Source organism: Pleurodeles waltl, chromosome 8 (assembly GCF_031143425.1).
Source record: "Pleurodeles waltl isolate 20211129_DDA chromosome 8, aPleWal1.hap1.20221129, whole genome shotgun sequence".
Lineage (NCBI taxonomy): Eukaryota > Metazoa > Chordata > Amphibia > Caudata > Salamandridae > Pleurodeles > Pleurodeles waltl.
This window is the reverse complement of record NC_090447.1, coordinates 1,534,747,898-1,534,771,402: the sequence shown is the minus strand read 5'-3', so window position 1 is coordinate 1,534,771,402 and position 23,505 is coordinate 1,534,747,898. Positions and strand designations below refer to the sequence as shown.

The 23,505-nt window shown below is 44.1% G+C and overlaps 1 protein-coding gene across 1 annotated transcript in view; it reads left to right on the top strand.

The window, feature by feature from the left end:
• Positions 1-23,505, top strand: part of SLC37A1 (solute carrier family 37 member 1) — a 384,263-nt gene that overhangs the window by 83,707 nt on the left and 277,051 nt on the right. Inside the window, exons 2-3 of the mRNA XM_069202970.1 lie at positions 4,640-4,669; positions 4,907-4,965. The gene's annotated coding sequence lies outside the window, so the exon portion shown is untranslated. The remainder of the gene's footprint in view (positions 1-4,639; positions 4,670-4,906; positions 4,966-23,505) is intronic.

Here is a 23,505-nt window from a genome sequence, read left to right as displayed (position 1 = left end):
TTGCAAGCAGCCTTATTCAGAGTCGAATGTATATGTGGTTTATGACTCAGCCTGAACCAGTATTAACAGTAAATATTTCCCCAGTTCCCCTCCAAGCTCAGTGGATAGATCTGCCCAATACAGCACAGTGATCCAGTTTGCCTAATAAAAATCAACCTGTCGATGAGCCTTAGGAGGGTTCAACACTCACTTTATCCATCGTTTACAATTATGACCTTCAAAGTAATGCACTTAAAAATGTAAAATTCAAGCTGAACTTGCACATTGTGAGGGTTCTTGGGGGACACAGTAATCTGATGTGCACGTTGCGCATTTCCTAATGCAGGTAGCAGTCTGTGTAATCACTTCCCACTACATAAAGGCAGTGAAAACGAAGTTTTCAGAAGAATGAAAACCTGAGTTAACACCTGAAAGGGTTCAAGCCCGTGCCATGCAAGTTACATGCTTAACCCATCTGGCTAGTTTAGAAAGATTTTTGTGTGTGACGTGTAGGTTACTCAGTGATCTCAACTACAAACAAGTTATTCCAGTGGGGTTTCTTACTGCAGGCTTCTGCAACAGGCGGTTTATCCATCTCATTTATTCAGTGACATTTCAAGCCCGAGACCAGCAGGTTACACTCTGATGACTGTAGAAATGCATGAACCACTTGAGCTGTCTTATCGGTATTAATCCAGGAGACTTACTGGGTGCTCATGGATTTCTATAGCATGTGCATTAAATCTCTAAGCTGTTTTGAAATGTAGCCTGTTAGTGGCTAATTCCATAAGTCGTGCAGTTTCATTACAACAGTTCTCTTCGTCTTCGTGTGTTGTTCAGTTTCTTTGGGCACAGAGCTTCTAAAACATAGTTCATACATACTGGCAGCCTCTGACCACCCCCATCCTCCACCCTTCCTGCTTTGGTCTTCTGCTGACATGTCCCACTCTACAACCCTGAACCTCCCCAACCCAGGCCCCACAGCACTTCCACTCTTCCATGTCTCCTGCCTTGAGCACCAGAACTGGAGGCTTGTCAGCTGGCCACTGATGGTCCTCCAAAAATGGCTACCAGAGTCTACCTTGGCCGCCGTTAATGCGCGCATGAAAAGAGTACGACTCATGCTTAGCAATTGTGCGGTAGCGCCGACCATCATTTAAGAAAGACATCACCAGTTATATGTAAAGACGGTACACTCAAGTTTCTCTCTCAAAATCCAAAAAGAGAACTGATTGTGGCTACTGTCCACACCACATGCATGCATTTATTACAGAAAGGTTTATAATTTTCAAAAAATATTATTTTTGAATTATTTTCTGTCCAACTGCAAGGTTTAAGTTAGTATCCTTTTTCCAAAGCAGCTTTTAATACACATTTTGTTTGACCCTGCCAGTATTTTGTGGTACAGACAGGGCTGGCTTAATCAAATATACTATTCTCTTTAATTGCAAGAAATAGTCTTAAGCATCTAAAGACAAGTAGCTCACTAGACTTTCAAAATGAAATCACCTCCTGGCTTGTTTAATTTACATGAGAACCAAATGGAATCTATTCCCAGAACCTGGCATGAGATTACGTGGGTCCCTACAAGGAACCTCTCATGCAGCAGTACATGCTGAGCAATGATTCCTAAGGCAGTGCAGGCCCTCTGGAGCAGAGGCACCAACCCACTGCTGCATGGTGGCCACAAGTGTGCCCTGGGCAGGGCCTGTGTGTGTACAAGCAGAGGCACCAACCCACTGCTGCATGGTGGCCACAGGTGTGCCCTGGGCAGGGCCCGTGTGTGTACAAGCAGAGGCCCCAACCCACTGCTGCATGGTGGCCACGGGTGTGCCCTGGGCAGGGCCCGTGTGTGTACAAGCAGAGGCCCCAACCCACTGCTGCATGGTGGCCACAGGTGTGCCCTGGGCAGGGCCTGTGTGTGTACAAGAGTGTAGGCCAAAGGGATGAGAAGGAAACTGTATTGGAAAGATGGCTTTCTTAACCAAAATCGCTCAAGGCACAAATGCTTGCTTGAAGCATCATGTAAATATGCATGTAAACAAACTACAAAGATGTTGTCTCAATTTTGTTTAAAATAATTTGCACACATAAATAATTTAATTGGAAAAAGGACCTGACACATACTGCGGTGCATTAATTAGATGAAACTTCAAGCGTTTGTTTAGAACTGTAAATGTGCTGCTTTATGTAGAACCAGCGTTTTTTCCAAGATGGCTTCTGTGTTCAGCAAAGAGTCACTGCCAGATACTGGATACAATTCACCTGCAGCATTGCTATGAGAGTACTTCCAGGAGGTGGAGTCACACGTCTAATAACCACCAGCAAGAGAGTGATACAGAATCACAACTCTGAGCTGATCCAAGGTGTGATTGATGCTGCTTTAAACCAATGGCTGAAGGGGGCGGTGACTCAAAGTCCTCTGTGTTTTTTTCAAAGCAAACCATCTTGGCAGTGCCAGACATAAAAAAATGAATTAACACTAAATATTCACTAAAATTGAGTCATACTCTACAGTTGCACTGAAGATAATTGTGCAGATGCCCACATTAAATATGGGGAACATGAGACCTCTTTGTTGGTGGGCGTTAGCCCTTGGGGATCTGGCTGTCTACTGTTTTCAGACATAGTGTGAAAGTCTGAGACATTGAACGTAGGGCCGAGGAAGTATTGCACAGTATTTCGACCTGCATGTTGTGTTTTTGCAGTGTTTGCAGTACATGCGCTAAACAGCAGCCACAGCACCCTTGAACCACCCACCCACTGCTGTGAGAGCAAAATCACCCTAAGAGAACCCCTAGTTGTAAATATAAGATGCTATTTGGGCGAAGCATTGTCCTGTTATGCTATGTGGTTTCATATAACACAGTGACTAGTTTCTGAAACCCTCTTCATGAGGCGCCTAAGGAGGAAAGGCTGAAAGAGAAAGTACACTGCAGGTCCAATGTGCAGGTCCATCATTTACTACAAAACCACAATTCCCACCTGGTTATAAAGTGGTCTTTAAATCCTATATTAATGTCAAGTTCTGTCCATTGTTACAGGCCTAATATGTGTTAAAATGCACATTTTCAAGATAATCTCTGCATTAGCCTCACAATGTACATGTATAGTGGTATTTTTAATCTCTATCAAGTTGTGGCCAACGTGACAAGCACTAAGTGCTTTGAAATAATTTCCACCACCATTTACAAAATCTTACTTGAGGGAGGTGCCCCAAGCCCCCTCTGTTAAATGTCATTTTTAGCTTTGAGTTATCACCAGTTTTACAACCCAATAAACTTAAGAATGTATTATTTTTTACAATTTACTAAAACTCCTTGGTGCTGCCCACAGGGAGCCCCCTTCTCTCTTCCTACCTCCCAGTGGCCCATTGATGGTGTTTGCAGGACAGTGCAGCTGTTACCCCAATTTTGCTCTTGAAACGTTGTCAAGTGTGGGGCCTGCTCTACAGCTGAATGCTGTATCATGTCACTCTGACAAACCAAACTATGCTTGGCCCTTAGAGAGGTCAGTACATTGTGATAATGCAGGGTGTGTGAATATTTTCAAATATCTACTGTCCCTAGAGACTGGATGCTTCAGGAATCTACTTGTCCGGTAATAAAATCCACTTGTCCCTGTAGTTGCAATGTAGTAAGGTCACAAATTGTGGTACAGTTTTGTACAGTTATGTCAGAGCTTTGAAAATAGCCCTTCTGATTATGTTAGGGCTGTTATCAAGCTTTGTATTCTAGCTAGCTGTGGATTTTTCCACCTTCTTCAAGTATAAATACTGGAGTTGGGAATAGGTGGAGCCTGGGATTTCCAGGGATAGAGTACCTTGTGGGTGTGTGACCATGTTTAGGGGCATTGACCAACTCCTCTCCCCTCCATGCTCTTCCCACACTGGAAATGGTTGAAAATTTACTCTTGACAAGTGGAGGAGTAAAACTTTTCCAGGATGTCCAAAATGTGAAAATCGGTGACTGCAAATTCACTTTCCTCGCACCTTTTTCCCACCCTGGAAAAAAGTTTTATAAACACCCTTAAACATGTTTTAATCCATGTTTTCAAGGGTATTAATTGGGGGCTGACCATCATGAGCGCATTTGAGTCCTAGGTTAGGTAAAACAAATTTGGTGGGTTGTGCGTTTTTCAAGGCAGCAGCCTCAGTCTTGCTTGAGTAATGAATATTGTAGATTTTGCCTTACTCCCACGAACATCGCTGCCAGCCGAAAACACTGGCAGTGCCATGACTGCGGAGGAATGGGAAGTGGGATGAGAGAGAGTGACCAGGAGCAGCAGGGTGGCTCTTCTAAAGTCCATCAGCTAGTGTCCCGCATCACCAAGTGCTTTACCCAGTGTAGACAGGAAACAAAGGTTTGGGGGATCATGTATGAGACTTCCCCAACCTTTCTTTAATTATGGTCCTGAGGGTTACTCTTCACCCACTAATGATCCCTTTACCTGTCTCTGTTAAGTAGTTTATTAGATACAGGTTCTTTGTGTGTTTCTTTATGCAAGTTCTCTGAATGAAAGAACACACGTTACGTTTTAGCTCTTGATCCGTGTATTTAATGGGGTTTACAAAGTGAGTAATGTACTACCTGCCCTGTGCTGAGCTCTGTGTTGCTCCCTGAAATAGTACCTCACTGGACTTTTCCCTGTTTTTCTGCAGGCTGCCCTGAGGTATCCAGAACATGATCCGGTAAGTGTTCTATGGAAGGGAGTTCTCTGCACTGAAGTGATTTCCCTTCTCGGCGCTGTTAGTTGTAGGATCTTCAACATGTGTGATCTTGGTAGTTATTATAATTCCTTTGCTTTGCTGTAGTTCTAGTTACTCTATTGAATGTGCAGATGTTAGGCAGCCGTTCCGCGTGCCCATAATGTTCCAAGACTTTCATTGCTGGGACCGTCTCCTGAACCTGTGGTTTTATCTCCTCAGATTTTACCCTCACGGGGGCACCTTGGTGTCTGCACCGTTTCTTCGGCTGCCACATTCAGGTGAGGTCCCTCTGTCTGCATTGCTGTTCCTATCAAAGGTTCTTGAAATACTTGTTGTGCTCCAGTATCCCAGACTGGCTGCAGAGTTCGATTTGTCCCCTAAGAATGTGTGACTGATGCAAGAGTTTGAGTATTGCAAGACCAACAAACCCTGAGCGTAGGGGCAGCTAAAGTTCCCTCTGTTTGTGTCTGTTCTCCTAGCAGCCTTCCTGGGGGTGGCTTGCATGAGACCCCTTATGGCAAAGATTGTGCAGAGTCACCAGCCTGCCCCAAAGAAAACACCCCAGTGCACAGAAATCCTCACCCAGGCGCCTCCATTGTTCATGATTCACACACCACTGTGTAGAAGTGTCACCGGTGAGTGTGTCCCAAGAAGCTAAGCTGCTGTTGTGACACTTCCTGCAGGAAGATCACATGTTCCAGGGATAACAATTCCCCTCCAAATTGACCCCCTGTGATTAGGTATGTCCACTTCAAGGCCATTACCATGAGGAAACTAAAAGGTGTTAATGCAGGAGTTTTTGAAGAACCAAACCAAACCCAACTTACAATTGTATATTTTCTTCTGTTGTTTAATGGTAGCTTATTCATCACTAGATGAAACGATAACTTTGAGAACTGAAGCTGCACAGTAACCTGAGTGCTCCAGGAGAAGGAGGGGTTGTGTGACCCATTAGTGGTTTCCCCAAGTAATCTCTTGAAGGCCTTCCCATCCTGGGCTCCCTCAGGATTGTGTCCCTGTTCTACTAAAGGTGAGAGATTCACTAATCGCTCCCAAACCAGGTTGTGACTGACAAGAGAGCATTTTCTACTGTACAAAAGACACCAAACCCAGGATTTCTTAAAATGTCACAATGATGCAAATATTTATTTATACGCGACTTGTTTTTTGCGATTCATGATTTATTTTTAAACACATTTAATTGTGGTTCTTTATTAGCAAATCTCAATTCCAATGTATTAATCAATTGCAAGTTGTGAATAGTCGCAAAACATGAAAACTGCAGATGCAGAATACCATCAAATAGAGACGAACGTAACCAGGTGCAATGTATAAAAGGGAGTCAAAAACATCTTAAACTTTCAGAATGGCCGCACTCTCCTCTCTGCTGGTGTTAACGCGTCCGTTTATGTTAATTTATACACATCAGGACTCGTTTTAGGCCGATGAATCTTTGGACCCAGTGGTGAGACACCGTAAGACGAGATAACTGATTAATATATCGATCATTATATCAATAACATTGTCAACAGATTACACCAAAATATATTTCACTTTAGTCATTAATAAACCTTCGGCGCAATCATGACCTTTCAGTCACGAATAACCACACCTTAATGGAGTTTTTGTGAATTTTATTCCCTCTTGATTACAATCTAATAGCAAATGCATTAATCTTGAAACTAAGAATCAAATAAACATAATCACAAGGCGACAACTATGATAAGCTTTCAATAATGCAAAGATCAGGAACATAAGATAATCATGCGAATAAGAACAGATCGCGATACATAATACCTCCTAAAGGTCTTAGTTCAGCATAGCACTACGTCAGTCACCTCAGTTTCGTCAGTCAAAATGAATACCTCATCTATCCTCAAATTAGCCTTAGCATGTTGGGCTTCATGCAAAACTATTTAGAACATTAATTTGGGAAACTTCTAACTAAGATCTCTAATCAAAACATACAGCAGTTGGTACCTAGAAAGAAAAGGCAAAATAAATGTCATTAGCAATAATTACCCTCCTCGAGATAGGTCAGCATACAGGATCAGTCTTCGTCTTCAGGACATCAGTTAGATCACCGTCAGTCTATCTAAGTTAAAGGCAAGGGACACTCTCCCCATAAGGAGGAAAGTGTAATGGGGCAGTCTATGGGCAAGGATGGTTTTGTCTAAGTCTCAAGTCACCAAATAGAGTGACAGAGTTTCTGGATGCAATTGATATCATTCCCTACCTAATGCGCTTTGTCTCTTGTGTCATGGGTTTTTATCCCTTTTTCCAAGATACATTCCCCCAAAATTCTATTGGTCAGTCACTACACCCCACTATCGGTAACCTATCATTATACATTAAGTAATCCATTTGTCATTTCACGATATTTCTCTAACTCCTAATTGGTCTTCATAATTGATGTTTTTCATAGGTGGCACATCCGGGGTTACTTCATTTCCTTGGCACACATCAGGTCAAAAGTTCTCTTCTCCACGCTTTATCGTCCTTGGAAGTGTCCATAATTGTTTCGAAGTTCATAATTTATACTAAAAGCTGCTAGCATGCGGATGAGAAAATCTAGCATTGTTGCAAACAAGTAAGGAAAAGAACAATCGCGGGGTCATGGTCTTTTGCAAGTCCGCACACTGGAGAAACAGAAAAATACGCTTTAATATGAGAGTTACACAGCTAGTTCTCGACTCACGCTAACTTAAGATATACGAGTTCTAATGAATGCAGTTTTATACGTGTTAATGTTTTCAATTAGGCATAATATAAATGATTATTTCTTACAGTTGACATTAGTTTACACATGTGAACAATTCTCCACGTTTATGAATAAGTTTCAATGAATAATATTATTAATGCAGCATTGTTAAACATAACCATTTCATGTCTATAATATGTAATATTTAAACTACGCTCTCTCACTGGGATGAAGAAAGGTCCTGGCTGCACCACAGGGAGAAGCGGGAGGGAGGGACGGACCTTTAGTACGCATGTGTCAGACAGAGGAGGTGAATTATACAAAAACAGATTAAGTACGGTGGTCATTACAGATTCACAAATTAATCTGGGCCCTCTCTGAGTAAAAAAACGCACCTCAACCAGGCCACACCTTCTTCGACACATTTTTTTAACTTGTTTTTATTCATTGTTTTCAAGTGTCGCTATGGCAACAGTTCTGTCCATGAAGGTTCAGGGCGGTCAGGGCACCACCAATGCAATAGGTAAACACAATTTACGCTTGCACGTAAATAACTTGTATGTGTGGCACAGCATGTGGGTTATCCCTCTACCCCAGGTCATAGGACCTCAACCAGTTCTGTTGGGGTGTGTGTGATGAGGACTGAGGTTCTGGGTGGTCATTCCACAAGGGCCCCAATAATGTCACTAGCTGTGCTAGCTGGAGGTTCGCGCAGCCCCCGCTCCTGTCCCACGCCTTCACCACAGGATGCTTCCAGTGGTTCGCTGTTCCTTACTCTACACATGTCCATGTTCCTGCCTCCTGCTTGCCTCCGGTAACTACCAGGTGATGCAGGCAGCTGCAAGGGAGATGTCCCCAAGCATCCTTGCAAGAGATTTTCATCGTTCTTTAAATCAATGCCGACCAACATTTATCCACACCTATCTTTCCCTAGCAGCCCGTCCGAGCTTGATGCCACAAAGGTAGATTTGTGTGGCATTGCCCAGTTCCCACATGTAACTGGATGTGTGACTGGCACGCACATCTTTAATATGTCCGTCCTTGCACTCTGACTGTACAGAAAAAAAAATCATTCACTTCAGTGCTTAAGTTGGGGCGGTGGTTGTTGGTGCTCGGCACCAGCACATAATTCCCAACACCGACACTAATGACAGCCCACCACCTGGTGGCGCTATCTGTATAATTTTCAGATGAGCACAATTGCAGTGTTTACTAACTTATTATACTTTAAAGTTAATAATACCACCCAGCCTCTGCATTCTTATAGCATTGGGGGCCTGGAATTGTCTGACTTGTCAAGCGTGCAGCAGTGCAATGTTAGTTGTGTTGGTGCTGTCATTGGTACGGCTGGCAGTGGCAAGGGGCGGCACAACTGCGGTGGGCTCTGAGAAGAGCCCGGGCACCTACCTTATTCAAATTAAGCCCCAGTTCACTTAGGGCCCGATGTACAAAATTCAGATTTTTAATTCCTTAAATAGTGAATCCTAAGAAATCGCTATTTAGTAAATGCAAATTGGAATGTGCAAAATTAGCAATTTCCCAATAACGATTCGTATGGAGTAGGAATCGCTATTAGAAAATCGCCATTTAGGAAATGCCAAACCATTGGTTCCTGTGGGTATGAATGGATTTGCGATTTACTGATAGGAAATCGCAAATTTGGAAATGTTCTCCTATTCATACCTATGGGCCTAAACCCCCCCCTTGATACACCCAAGAAAGTGTTGCACATGTAAAGCGCACCAATGCCCTAGGACAAGTGTGTACTCTAAGACAGTTTAAAAAAGCATTCGTGAGTGCTTTTTTTAAATTTCACATGGTTACCATCGGATTTGATCTGATGGTAATAAAATTTCCTAAATGCCCATTTCTCATTTAGGAGCTGCTTTGTACATGTGCCTAGGAAATCGTGGTTGGGAAATTTCTATTTGCAATTTCCTATTTACGGAATCACAAAATGTGACTTCTGCTGGGTAGAAATCACATTTTCCGATTCTATAGCGCCCTTTGTACATATGGAAAGAGAGTATTGCATTCCTTAACGGACCGAAATTGTGATGCGGTCCGTTAGGAAATTAATTTTCCTTTCGTACATCTGCCCCTTAATATGTAGATGTTTGGCAACGCTGCTGGGTTATTACTAATTTAATGACAACATATCTGGGAAGCAGACATAACTCCTCCCTATTGCCACATTCTGCCCTTTACGACCAACCGGTGAGGGGACAGCTTGGCGAAGGATATCTGCTGGGCACGTTATTGCGACATTCGTAACATGCGTGTTGCACAGCATGTCCAGCATTACTCTTCTTCATATGTTTTTGTGTAGGCAACAGTGCATATGCAGTTCACCTAAAGATTATGGGGGTTATTCTAACTGTGGAGGAGTGTTAATCCGTCCCAAAAGTGACGGTAAAGTGACGGATATACCACCAGCCGTATTACGAGTTCCATAGGATATAATGGACTCGTAATACGGCTGGTGGTAAATCCGTCACTTTTCCGTCACTTTTGGGACGGATTAACACCTCCTCCAAAGTTAGAATAACCCCCTATGTGCCCATAGCGTTATCCATGAGGAAGGAGTAGCAGATACAGCCATGTATATAAACACAACAGATATATTATAGAGAATACACTTTGCAAACTTATGGGTAGATTTCAATGTCTACACAAAAATAGAGAACACCCCAGAAACCTGCTGTAAAAGAATAGTAACCTGTGCTATGTTGTACAACATAACAATGAGAAAGACCCTGGCACTGGACTCTGAGGAATCTGATGATGAGAAATTACCCTCCTCCCCCACCACGGCCTGCACAAGATGCTCCTAGGGCTGCACAGGCGGGGTACACAGGGCAGACATCACCAAGAACTGCTTTTAGTAGGCTGGGAGTGTTATTATATGTGAAAGGTGAAAGATAACTTTAACATTCGACGAAATGAAAATGGCAAACTAATGTTTTTGTTAAGTAACATAACAAAAAAGAAAGACAGCATGTAAGTCAGCAAAGTCTAGTAGAATAAACAAGTACTTAAGTGGGCTGAGAGCCGAAGGTAACGCTTCATAGAAGGAGTTAGCATTAAACACATGAAGCACCACATGTAGGTTGAGAACAGCTGTTGGGGGAGTAGTAAAAGCTTGGTTCATTTGATTACATTCGAAGGAAGTCGCGTGTTGGGACTAACGATGAGTTCAGCATTCTTTTAAAGTATATCAAGAACTTCTGGAGGAGGGTTGATTTGCTTTCACTAGTGACCGAGCTGACAAAAATCTCTGGACTGCAGTTCTCAGTTCAAAGAAGACATTTATTATTATTTCACCACGAGGTTCTTAAAAGGAGATTAGCATGTTGAAAGCACACGTTTAAATATAGTCACAGCAATTAAATTAAAACACACCAAAATGATTCTCCACTGCAATGTACACAGCAAATATGTGTATTTGTATTATATTATGCAAAGCAAATAATGAAGTAAACATTTATCACCGTAGGGCCTGCCAAGCTCTTCATCTTTCTCATGCCAGCAAGACGATGACCTCGTTCGACTGTGAGAAAGAGATTTCCACCCTCACGGGACAGATATCAGGCATCCGACATCAAGAATCCTGATTGAGGCCACTCACTGTCTCACTGTCGCGCTGGGCCTTTTTATATCTTAAAGAACCAGAAGGAGCTTTATGGGAAAACCCCCTCATTTAGCAATTCAAACATGCTGGCTAGTTTAGGTCTGCTTTGAAAATAACACGTTGGGGTTTGGCCACAATCTCAAGTTGTCAAATCAAAACAAGGCCGTTCCCTGCCGTATGATTACATCCTTATCAACCAAAGCCCTTGGTGAGAAAAAGCACAAAAACAAGCACAGTTTACAATGTGGAAAAGTACGAACAGATTTAACATGGCAGTGTCTAATGCTACGCTAAAGTCAATAGGCAGCTAAACTGAATACAAAATGTAGTCTGCAACTGGTGAACACTAGACAGCTAATCCAGGTGCAAAGTGGTGCAACATAAAGTCATTGGTCAAAAACAAATGTTTCACTACATTCCGCCCTTTGATCAATGACTTTGTGTATTTCTCTCTTATTTTTTTTCTTTAAAAAAAAAAAAACATTGCAAGCCATTGTACGCAGCACCATAATGAAATGATAAAAGCAATCACTATAAAGCAATGGAAGTGGATTAACATATTGATCTTATAAACAGTTAAACGTGACACACCTACAATGAAAGGACTGAAGCCTATATATGTTGATTGGGATAATAGCTGATTGAATAGTGTCTCTAGGATAGCAAGTTGGTATAGCATTAGATGGAAACATCATGATGTCTAATCATGTAAATGTACACTGTCCACCTGTAAGGTTTGCTGGAATATAAGTGTTCCCATACGAGAATAGTCAGCCAACTGGCAATTTAAACATGCGCAATGAGATTGGCAGCCGTCATCAGATGATAACAAGCCATGGGTTAGTTTGAGTGGAAAACGTAATCAAACAAGTTGACAGAACATCCATGGTACTCTGCATTGTTTCCATGCAGAACTTTGATCTGTGAAGCACAGTTAGCGCTAAATGGATCCATAGGTTTTGTACTTTAAAAGCAGCAGGAGAGTTGCACTAGGGTTATCAATCAGGTTCAAGTTGGGGGTGCGGTCCCTCCCCCGACCCCACACTCAAACTTCTGAGGAGAGACCACACAGCACACTCATGGTCAGTGGCAAGTCGTAGTAGGATCTGTAAAAGAAACAAGTATGATTTTTCTTGCAAGTAACATTTGTTATGTGAAATGTGTTCCCCTTTTTCCTTTCCTTGTTTTATAATCAGCAGGGCGTTATTGGGGCCCTTTACTATCATTTCTGCAGGTTCTGGAGGGCCATTTGGGTATTCAACCCACACCTTAGCACTGAAGTTTTTATCTGCTGAGTCACAGCTTCCCTTTCCTTGCACCGTCTGAAGGGCTGGGACAATCCCCTTCCTCACCAATCCTCCATACACTGAACGTATGACAAGTTGGACAATTCTGTCTCCAATCTGTATGAATAAATCAGCTTTTCCACTATTTAACAGAATAGTTTTGATTTAGATTTGTCCTGGTAACTTTCCTCTCCCCAATTGATCTGTGACTGCTTGTGAGACAGATCTCTGTTGTGTGTGCTGACAAATAGGACATTGCAAAATCATAGTTTTTATCAAATCTAGGGGAATGTGCATCCCTCTAATCTCTGCCCAGTTGTAAGTGGCTTTTTCTCCCAGGTGTCCACATTTCTGGTATGCCCACTTAGCCATACCCACCAAATCAGAACTCTGAGTTGACACTTCTGCCTCTGAACCTTTGTCTCTGCATCTGCAAGGGAATTGAACCAGCGTTCTAGTGAGTCAAAGGAACAATGAGCATCTATGACTTTACTCTGTTCTAACATTTCCCAAATTTCCTGACACAACTCTTTGCCACACACCTCCTTTGCATGAATGAACCAGTTATGTGCATGCCATGTGGGAAGCCAAATGGCTAATACGTTGGCATTGGACCAAGAATCAGTGTAAAAATGACAAGTTCCAGGCAGCTCTTGCTTTAGAGCCTGATACACAGTGTTCAACTCTGCATATTGGCTACTTTGTCCTTCTCCTGTGGTAGACAACAACTTTTCAGTAACTGGATTGTATGACACTGCTTTCCAATGTCTTTTGGTAGCCACATATTTGAATGAATCATTAGTGAACCAAACATGCTTCCTATCCTCAGGGAACAAGAATTCAAATGGTTCACTCCATTTCACTGGTGACTGTTTTACCTGTGGTACCTCTGGCACTCTCTCCTTATCCTGTACGGGGGCTTGTGACACCTGTTTATATAGGGCTGCAGTGCCTGCCGGTCCTACTCGAGCCCTGTCTTGTATGTACCAGATCCAGTGTTTGATACTAGCTTCTTGTGCATGTACTATACGGTGAGATTTAGGTGAACTCATTCCCACTGCATGATTGGTATTTCAGGTCTCAGAATTACATTATGACCTAGTGTTATTTGCTCAGTATCCACTAGAGCCCAGTAACAGACCAAAAGCTGTTTTTCAAAAGGAGTATAGCGCGCCCCAAAGTCAGGTAGCTTTCTAGTCCAGAACCCCAGGGGCACCCTCGTCCTCCCCTGTTTCTGCCACATACTACAATTTGCATGTTGTCCCTGAACAGTTACATGTAACTCAGTGTCTCTCTCTTGCACTGGCCACGAGTCTAAAGTCTGTTGAATTATTTCGTTTGCCAAATCAAAAGCACACAGCTGCTCTTCACCCCATTCAAACTCATGTTTTTTCCTGGTTACTTTGTACCAAAGGGTTAAGATTTTACTCAGATGACGGTTATGCTGTTTCCAAAAATCAAACAATCTCATGAAACTCTGTATCTCTTGCCTAGGGCCAGGAGTATCAAACTCCAAAATATTTTGTTTTACCTGCAACAACATCTCTCTATGTTCTGGATTCCACCGAATTCCTAAAAACTGCACATTTTGCAACAGTCCCTGTGTCTTGTCTGAATTAATTGTACACATCATACTCTTCAAAAGTTGTCTGAATATACCGGTAACATCGTCAACTTCTTGCTGAGTGTAATCTTTTAAAGAATGCATTTCAACTCCTGCCAAAAACTGTGGGCTACTCTGCGCACAAACTACATTCTGCACATGCAGCTCACACTGGCCCCACCTTTTTTAACCTCCTCATTACTGGAATGTGAAAAGTTAGATTCTCCTGTAACAGCTTGGGTGATTTCAGCTTTATTTTGTAATAATTTATTTTGATCAAGCTGTCCTCTCAGTTTTTGGTTTGCATATTCTAACTGTTTACATCTCTCTTGCATTTTTCTGTATGCAGACAAAAGTATCCAAACCCTCTTGTCAAGAACAGAAGGGATATCATTCCATTCAAAAAGCATATTTTCTAAACATGAAAACACATTTAATACTTTTGTTTTATCTAATCACCCATTCCAAAATTTAGAAAGTCCTTATAAACAAGAAAACACATTTGCCAAGGCATCACAAGGCATTTTAATTTCACATGCATTTTCAAACATGGTTTGCAGTGCTTCCTTTAGCTCTCAGAATAAATACATATTTACACTTTTAAATCACGCACTCTCAACCTCCAACCTCTCTTTTTTAGACTGTCCGACCTACGCCAAAATGTTTTGCTTTCACTAATGACCGAGCTGACAAAAATCTCTGGACTGCACTTCTCAGTTCAAAGAAGACATTTATTATTATTTCACCACGAGGTTCCTAAAAGGAGATTAGCATGTTGAAAGCACACGTTTAAAAATAGTCACAGCAATGAAAGGAAAACATACCAAAATGATTCTCCACTGCAATGTACACAGCAAATATATGTATTTATATTATATTATGCTGAGCAAATAATGAAGTAAAACTTCTGATGGATACAACTACCTGTGGATTCCTCACCTTATGAATTCGATCCTTGCGCCAGCATCTGACGGAAAGTCTTCTTCCTAGCTATCTACGTCAACGAGGACGTCATAATGGCACGGCTTCACGTGACTCCGTCTGACGTCAACGTGCCAATAAGAGGTCCTCGCCGGCGTACTGACGTCAGTTTTCATTTTTTCCGTGCTTCGACGCCAATGGTTTTTCTTCCTGGCCCGTTGGTAACTGTAACGATTTTGAAGGTTACAATGTCACCTCCGAAGAAGTCCGGTTTCAAGCCATGAAACTCCCATGTAGGGAGTGCGGGGGTCAGATGTCAGTGACCGACCCCCATTCGGACTGTATTTGGTGTTTAAGCTCCGAACATGATGTGGAAGGTTGTTCTTCGTGCCAGAGCATGAATCCGAAAGCTCTGAAGGAACGCGAGGCGAAGCTCTTCTTAGCCAAGGCAAAGAAGAAGGAACACAAGAAGGTTTCCTCCCATGCTTCTCCCAAAAAACATAAGAAGCAGCGTCATCATGACTCTCGGCGCCGTCATGACTCTCGGCGCCGTTCGGAGCGGAGCCGATCAAGGAGTCGATCGAGGTCGAGGTCTCGTTCATCACGACGCCAGAAGAACTGGGAGATGAGTCCCACTGTCACGCCTCAGCCGGATAGTCCGGGGTTGTCACTGGCGCCTTCAGTTTATGAGGTCACTCAACGTAGCCCTCATTTTTCGCCGGTGCCGAGGGATCCTGATGTTCCTCAGACATCAACTCAGCAGTACCTGGCTTTCACGACTCCTGGGACGGATCTGGCCGCATTTTTGAATGCGATGTATGCTCTTTTTCAGTCCATGGCCCCTGCTGGTGCACCGGCGGGTCCCACGGGCCATTGGCATTCAATTTGGGCTCACCGGCTTCATACAGGGCTGCTCCATTCATGCCCTTCTGCCCTACAGAGACTGGTGGTTCGGCGCCGAGGGTCTCCCCTGGCAGGAGTCCTTCGCCTGTGACTGTGGACCCGTCGGCACGTCAACTGACTCCTTCACCGCGCCATCCGGCGTCGTTGTTGTCTCCATCTAGACCGGCTCCATCTCCGTCTGTCCATTCGGCTTCGAGAAGGTCATCTGCCGACTTCGGGTCGGCGCCGGCTCCGGCGCCGGTTGAATCCAGGAGCCTTCCTGACCCTGTTCGGGGTTCGAGATCGTCGGCGTCGATGGATTCTTTGTCGACGCCGACTCTGGAAACACATCTCAGATCTCGAAGAAAGGCGTTGAGACTTCTGGAGGAGGAGGAATACAGAAGGCTTGAGGAAGGTGAGATCGAGCCTTCTGATGACTTCCAAGGTCTTGCCACTGCTAGTGGTTTGGATACTTCCCCGGAGTGGGACATTGCGTCTCCGGGGGAGTTTACTGAGGAGGCTGCGTCCTTCCATGCAGTGGTGAGGAAGGCAGCTGAGTATTTGGATTTGCCTTTGGCCACAGCAGAAGTAAAAAATAACCTGCTCACAGAGGTACTTCATCCATCTTCCTCCAGTGCGGACCCTTTGCTGCCTTTTAATGAGGCTTTGACTGAGCCCATTTTGGACCTGTGGAAAAAGCCTGTTACATCTCCTGCTGTGAACAGAGCAGTGGCGAGGAGGCATAGAGGTGCCCCAGGAGATCCGATTTTTCTGTCTCGTCACCCGACTCCAGAGAGCTTGGTAGTTCAGGCGTCATGTTCTGCATAGACTGCTCCTGGAACATTCCCTGGAGTTCCAACGGATAGGGAATCCAAGAGGATGGAGCAGTCTTCAAAGAAGATTTTTTCATCTTGCAGCATGGCCCTTAAAGCTACCAATTCCACCTGTGTGCTAGGCAGATACATCCATGCCCTAATGGATTCGGCTAAGGAAATGGCAAATGATCTGCCGCAAGATATGCAGAAATCTTTTGGGTCCCTTTTCACAGACGCTCAAGCTACTGCACAGCAGATTATACAGTCTGGCCTGGATACCTCGGATTCTATTGCCAGGGCCATAGGAACATCGGTGGCTACAAGGAGGCATGCCTGGTTGAGGTCCTCTGGTTTCTCGTCAGATGTACAATCCGCCTTAATGGACCTTCCTTTTGACGGGGAAAAGCTGTTTGGGGACAAGGCAGACTCTGCCCTTGAACGGTTTAAGGACTGTCGGGCTACAGCTAAGTCCCTGGGATTACAGGCATCATCTACATTGTCTTATAGACCTTTTCGTAGGTTTCGAGGATTTATTCGAGGCTCTGCCTTTAGAAGGTCACAATCTTACACCCAGCAACCTGCCAATCCGCCCTATCGTGCCTTTAGAGGGCGAGGTAGGGGAAGGGCTAGAGGTCCAGCCCAGCAGCTCTCTTCTTCTTCATCCTCCTCTGGTGGTCAGCAGCAGAAGCAGCCCTAATTGTCCCCAATTTATCAGCCATACTTCTCCTGTAGGGGGAAGATTGAGTCTTTTTCTACAGAAATGGAGGTCAATTACAACGGACTCGTGGGTGCTAGGAATTGTGGAAAAGGGCTATGTTCTCCCCTTTCAGGAGTTCCCTCCTCCCTTCCCCCCCTGTCCCTCCTTTTGTTCAGAAGACCATCTTCTGTTGTTACAACAGGAGGTTGTCACCATGTTGGCAAAGGGCGCTATAGAGTTGGTGCCGTTGCAGGAAAGGGGTCAGGGGTGTTATTCAAGATATTTCCTGATTCCCAAAGTGGACGGTCGGTTGCGACCGATCCTAGACTTGAGGATTTTGAATTTGTTCCTCAAGCAGGAAAAATTCAAAATGCTGACCCTAGCGCAGGTACTATTGGCGTTGAACGAAGGAGACTGGATGGTGTCTGTCGACTTGCAGGATGAGTACTTTCATGTTCCCATAATCAAGTCACACAGGAAGTATCTCCGTTTTGTGGTCGGATCGCAACATTACCAGTTTGCGGTCCTTCTATTCGGACTTACTTCAGCACCTCGAATTTTCACAAAGGTGATGGCAGTTGTTGCAGCACATCTCAGAAAGAGGGAGGTGGCGGTTTTTCCCTACCTGGACGATTGGTTGATCAAAGCCAAGTCTCCGGAGCTTGTGTTGTCTCATCTGCGAATGACAACCCAGTTGTTGTTCGATCTGGGTTTCTCTGTAAATGTGCCCAAATCTCACCTGGAGCCCTCTCAATGCCTTCTGTTCATAGGGGCAGTACTGGACACAAAATCGGTTCGGGCCTACCCCCCGCCTCAGCGGGTTCGGGAAATTCAGGCGCTGATTCCGTTGTTTCAAGTTGGAGCGGCAGTTACAGTCCTCAAGGTCTTTTACGCCTGCTAGGTCTGTTTGCTTCTTGCATTCTGTTGGTCACTCATGCTCGCTGGCATATGAGGGCTCTTCAGTGGTGCCTCCGCAGACAGTGGTTCCAGCACAAAGGGGATCTCAGGGATTCAATAAAGATCTCCAGGGACGCTGTAGCGGATCTTCATTGGTGGACAGTGGACGGCAACCTTTCCCAAGGAAAACCTTTTTCACTACCACCTCCTGTGGCCACAGTGATATTGGATGCTTACACTCTAGGGTGGGGAGCTCATCTGGGGGACCTGGAGATCAAGGGTCTTTGGTCTCCAGCGGAACAGATGTTGCATATCAATCTGTTGGAATTGCGGGCGGTACGTTTGGCGCTCAAGGCCTTCCTCCCTTCCCTTCGCGGTCAGTCAGTTCAGATCCTGACGGACAACACTACCGGGATGTGGTATATAAACAAGCAGGGAGGAGTGGGGTCGTACCTTCTCTGCAGAGAAGCCCTGCCACTCTGGTCCTGGGTTCAGGACCATCAGATTTGCTTAATAGCAAATCATTTGGCCGGGGTGCTGAATGTACGTGCGGACGGTCTCAGTCGTCACTTCTCATTAGATCACGAGTGGCGTCTCCATCCGGATCTAGTCCTCCACATCTTCGAGATGTGGGGAACTCCTCAGGTGGATTTATTCACCACTTGGGAGAACGTGCATTGCCCGTTATTCGGCAGCCTCCAGTATCCGATGCAAGGGGCGTTGGGGGACGCGTTTCAGATGTCCTGGAGCGGCCAGTTCCTTTACGCGTTTCCTCCCATACCTTTGATTCCTCGGGTCCTGAGGAAGATTCGTCAGGACCGGGCCCAAGTCATCTTGGTGGCTCCGGACTGGCCGAGAAGGGTATGGTATACAGTCCTGCTTCAACTCTCTCAGTGCCCTCCGTTCCGTCTCCCGTTCAGGGCAGACCTCCTCTCTCAATCGCAGGGGCAGGTTTTACACCCCAACCTCCAGAGCCTGCACCTTCATGCCTGAAGATTGAACGGGGCAACCTGAGTTCGTTTTCTCTCCCGCCGGATGTAGTGGATGTTATACTATCGTCCAGACGACACTCCACTAAATCTGTTTATGCCAGTAGGTGGGCAAAAGTTGTGCGGTGGTGTGGAGAGAACCAAAAAGATCCTTTAAAGGCCCACCTTTCAGATGTTCTTTTATTTGTTCTTAGTTTGGCGAAGAAAGGCTGTGCGATAGCTACAGTTAAGGGTTACTTGGCAGCTCTGTCGGCATTTATTTGCCTTCCGGACCAGCCATCTTTATTTAAGTCTCCAATTGTAATTAGGTTCCTTAAGGGTTTGGTGAATAGGTTTCCTCCTACTCCCTTTCACATGCCTCAGTGGGACTTAAATCTTGTTTTGACATTCTTGATGGGTTCGCATTTCGAGCCCATCCATTCATGTCCTTTGAGATATTTAGTTTTGAAAACTGTTTTCTTAATCGCAATCACTTCAGCCAGGAGGGTTGGAGAGCTTCAGGCACTTTCCGTTAGGCCTCCTTTTACCATGTTTTTCCCTGATAAAGTGGTTCTAAAAACCAGGGCTGCTTTTCTGCCGAAAGTTGTCACCCCTTTTCATATAGGGCAGACTATCACTCTACCTGCGTTTTACCCTCCTCCTCACCCGTCTAAAGAAGAAGAGAGACTCCACAGGTTGGACCCTAAGAGGGCCCTGAGTTTTTACCTAGAGAGGACTAAGGACTTTCGCTTAGATGATCAACTGTTTGTTGGGTATGCTGGTCAGCGAAAGGGCAGAGCGGTTCAGAAAAGAACACTCTCCAGGTGGGTCATCTTGTGTATTAAGATATGTTACTCATTGGCAAAAAAGGTCCCTCCTGGAGGTATCAGGGCCCACTCTATTAGAGCTAAATCTACATCCTCGGCTCTAGCCAGAGGAGTTCCATTAATAGATATATGTAAAGCAGCAACTTGGGCGTCCCTCCATACTTTCGTGAAACATTATTGTTTAGACTCTGAGATGAGGAGGGACGGTCATTTTGCTCGTTCGGTACTGCAGGATTTCTTAGTGTAATCAGGCGGGCACCCACCACCGAGTGCGGTACTGCTTGGGACTCTATTCATAAGGTGAGGAATCCACAGGTAGTTGTATCCATCAGAAGAACAAGTTACTTACCTTCGGTAACGCTTTTTCTGGTGGATACACTAACTACCTGTGGATTCCTCACGGTCCCTCCCGCCTCCCCGTTGCCTGCCTGGTTACACTCTTATCTTGCAGTTTTTTGATTAATGTTTCTTCTTATATTTATATATTTGCTTATATCTGTCTATATATTTTGGTACATTCATGCTTTTGAGGTGATAATGTAAATATATGGTTTCAATGGACAAGATTTTTGTGTTCGTATATATTTATATATTTCAATTTTTATGGTCAGTTTACACCTGCTAGCCGTAAAGGCACGAAAAAAAATGAGGTAAAACTGACGTCAGTATGCCGGCGAGGACCTCTTATTGGCACGTTGACGTCAGACGGAGTCACGTGGAGCTGTGCCATTATGACGTCGCCGTAGACAGCTAGGAAGAAGACTTTCCGTCGGATGCTGGCGCAAGGATCGAATTCATAAGGTGAGGAATCCACAGGTAGTTAGTGTATCCACCAGAAAAAGCGTTACCGAAGGTAAGGAACTTGTTCTTCATCACAGAAGGGCCTGCCAAGCTCTTCATCTTTCTCATGCCAGCAAGACGATGACCCTGTTCGACTGTGAGGAAGAGATTTCCACCCTCATGGGACAGATATCAGGCATCTGACGTCAAGAATCCTGATTGAGGCCACTCACTCTCTTACTGTCACGCTGGGCCTTTTTATATCTTAAAGAACCAAAAGGAGCTTTCTGGAGAAAAAAAACCTCATTTAGCAATTCAAACATGCTAGCTAGTTTAGGTCTGCTTTGACAATAACACGTTGGTGTTTGGCCACAATCCCAAGATGTCAAATCAAAACAAGGCCATTCCCTGCCGTCTGAGTACATCCTTATCAACCAAAGCCCTTTGTGAGAGAAAGCATGAAAACAAGCACAGTTTACAATGTGAAAAAGTACGAACAGATTTAACATGGCAGTGTCTAATGCTACGATAAAGTCAATAGGCAGCTAAACTGAATACAAAATGTAGTCTGCAACTGGTGAACACTAGACAGCTAATCCAGGTGCAAAGTGGTGCAACAGAAAGTCATTGGTTAAAAACACATATTTCACTACAAGGGTCCAGGGGGGGTACTTGTCACCATAGAAGTCCAGTAAGGTCTTGTTCTCTCAGAGGTGCCTCTGTTTACTCTTCTGGAAACTGAAGTAGCAGTTCACAGCCAGAACCAAACAAATCATGTGATATTTGTTTTATTGAATATGAACGTTAGTACCCCACGCACAGTTGTTAGAAGTGAGGGTCTACTCTTGGAAAGTGCCTCCTTCCCTCCATCCTGGACACCTGTGGCTAGAGTGGCACTTCATAAAAAAAACATCAGGAGAGAGCTGCCAATTACAGGCACTTTCAATCCAGGATGCTGCAGGAAACAAACATTTGAGAAGCTGATCCTTATATATGCTGGATGAGTAGACTGAAGAAATAGTCATCTTGAGTAATGATGAAGTCTGTTTACAGACAAACATTGGAACGACACAAGTGTTTCTGATGTATGCACAATGTTCCACTCCAAGAATAGTGCCTACGTATTTTACATTTATTACTTACATAAAGCACTTTGGACATAGTTAACAGTGAAAACTAGTAGTCAGCTCTGTACACTCTCATGGTTGTACCTGAGTGAATCAGGATCAGATAGGACCTTCATGACAGCACCTCATTCAGAATTCCCTTGGATGTTAAGTGTGAACTTACACCTCCGTTTAGAACTCTTTTATATGTATACATTGCTTACTACCCCTATGTGGGGCACTGCAGCATTTGCCCACATGGATAGCACTCTACACCATGTAGGGTGTGTATTTGGAAGTGCGTTGTCTTTGGTTTGATCCTGTGTGGTAAGTGTTCATGTGTCACGCGTGAGGACCACGAGGTGTGGTTATCATGTTAAGGGACGTAGTGCTCAGCAGTGTGATGGATGAACAAGTGTGTGAGACAGGCACCCAGTTTATGATTTCAGTACACTGGCAGCTTTGGGCATCTCTGCAGGTCCCTTTGTGGTATTTGTTCTGTTTGCAGCCCACTTAGGTAGTTGCTGCATTGAGTCGTCCATTCTGAGATATTTTGTTTAAAGTTAGTGGTCCTGAGAGCTGATATAGGTTAAGGGGAGAAATGGTGGATAGATCTCCCAGGTTGGCCTTTGTTGATATCATCCCATATCAGATTGTCATTGTGAGATGGGGCCTGCAGTGGTGACTAAATTGAAGTCCTCCATTGGCCTGCGGCTTGTGGTAGATCTTTCAATTATTCCATGCCTGTTCAGTTGGTGATTGGTAGTTTGTTGACGTGGACTGGTACAGCTCTGGGCGAGGGGCATGCCCCTTAGCAGCTTTCTGTTAGGTGAATGTAAGAGTGTCAGACAGTATAAGAAAATTATTATGCAGTCTGTGTGAACTACAATCGACTGCCTAACCCCTGAGCGTTTTGATATTACTATTACTGTGGGTTGTACATCATATTTGTATTGTAATTGCATTTATATAGCACTTAACTACCATATAGGAGGTGTTGTAGCGCTTTACACCAGGCAGCATTCTTCTCAGCTTCTCCGCAATCCAGGGTTCGTTTTTTGTTTGTTTTGTTACTTTTGGTTATTGGGATTTGTGTCGTGCTCTTAAGGGGACAGGTGATGGTTTACTTCAGTGTATATGTGGTAGGTTAACTTAATAATTATTAATAATTAATTAATTGTGTGCTGTACCCTTTAGTGAGGGTGTGGTGTATGTGAATTCATGCATTTGTAGGCGGTGCTAAAAGATGAGCTGCAGAAGATTAGGTATTGTTAGAGCACAGAATATGACTTTTAATTCAGAGGTTGTGGTCTTTGTAATGAGGTGTGGATAATTTGTACAGATATATATGTGACTTAGAGTAAGATTTGCTCAGAAAGAGGGGCATGCAGAGTATGGCAAGGAAGGAGAGATGTGTTTGAAAGAAAAAGGTTAGTCAACAATCAAAAATGTTAAGCCAAGGTCAGTTTTCATGCAGGGTTTCTAGGAATACTTTGGAGGCTTTCTGAGATATCATGCACAACTCGAGAAGGAAACATTATTTGCATATGTTACAATCCCACTGTTCACCATGAGAACCCACGGCATGGACACCATCACCACCCACATGTACATACAGTATAAAACATGGTTTCATTTTCCCATAGAATCAGATGGAAGGATGATGAGAAACAGAAATGTAATTTAAATGTTTGTGCTAGACAT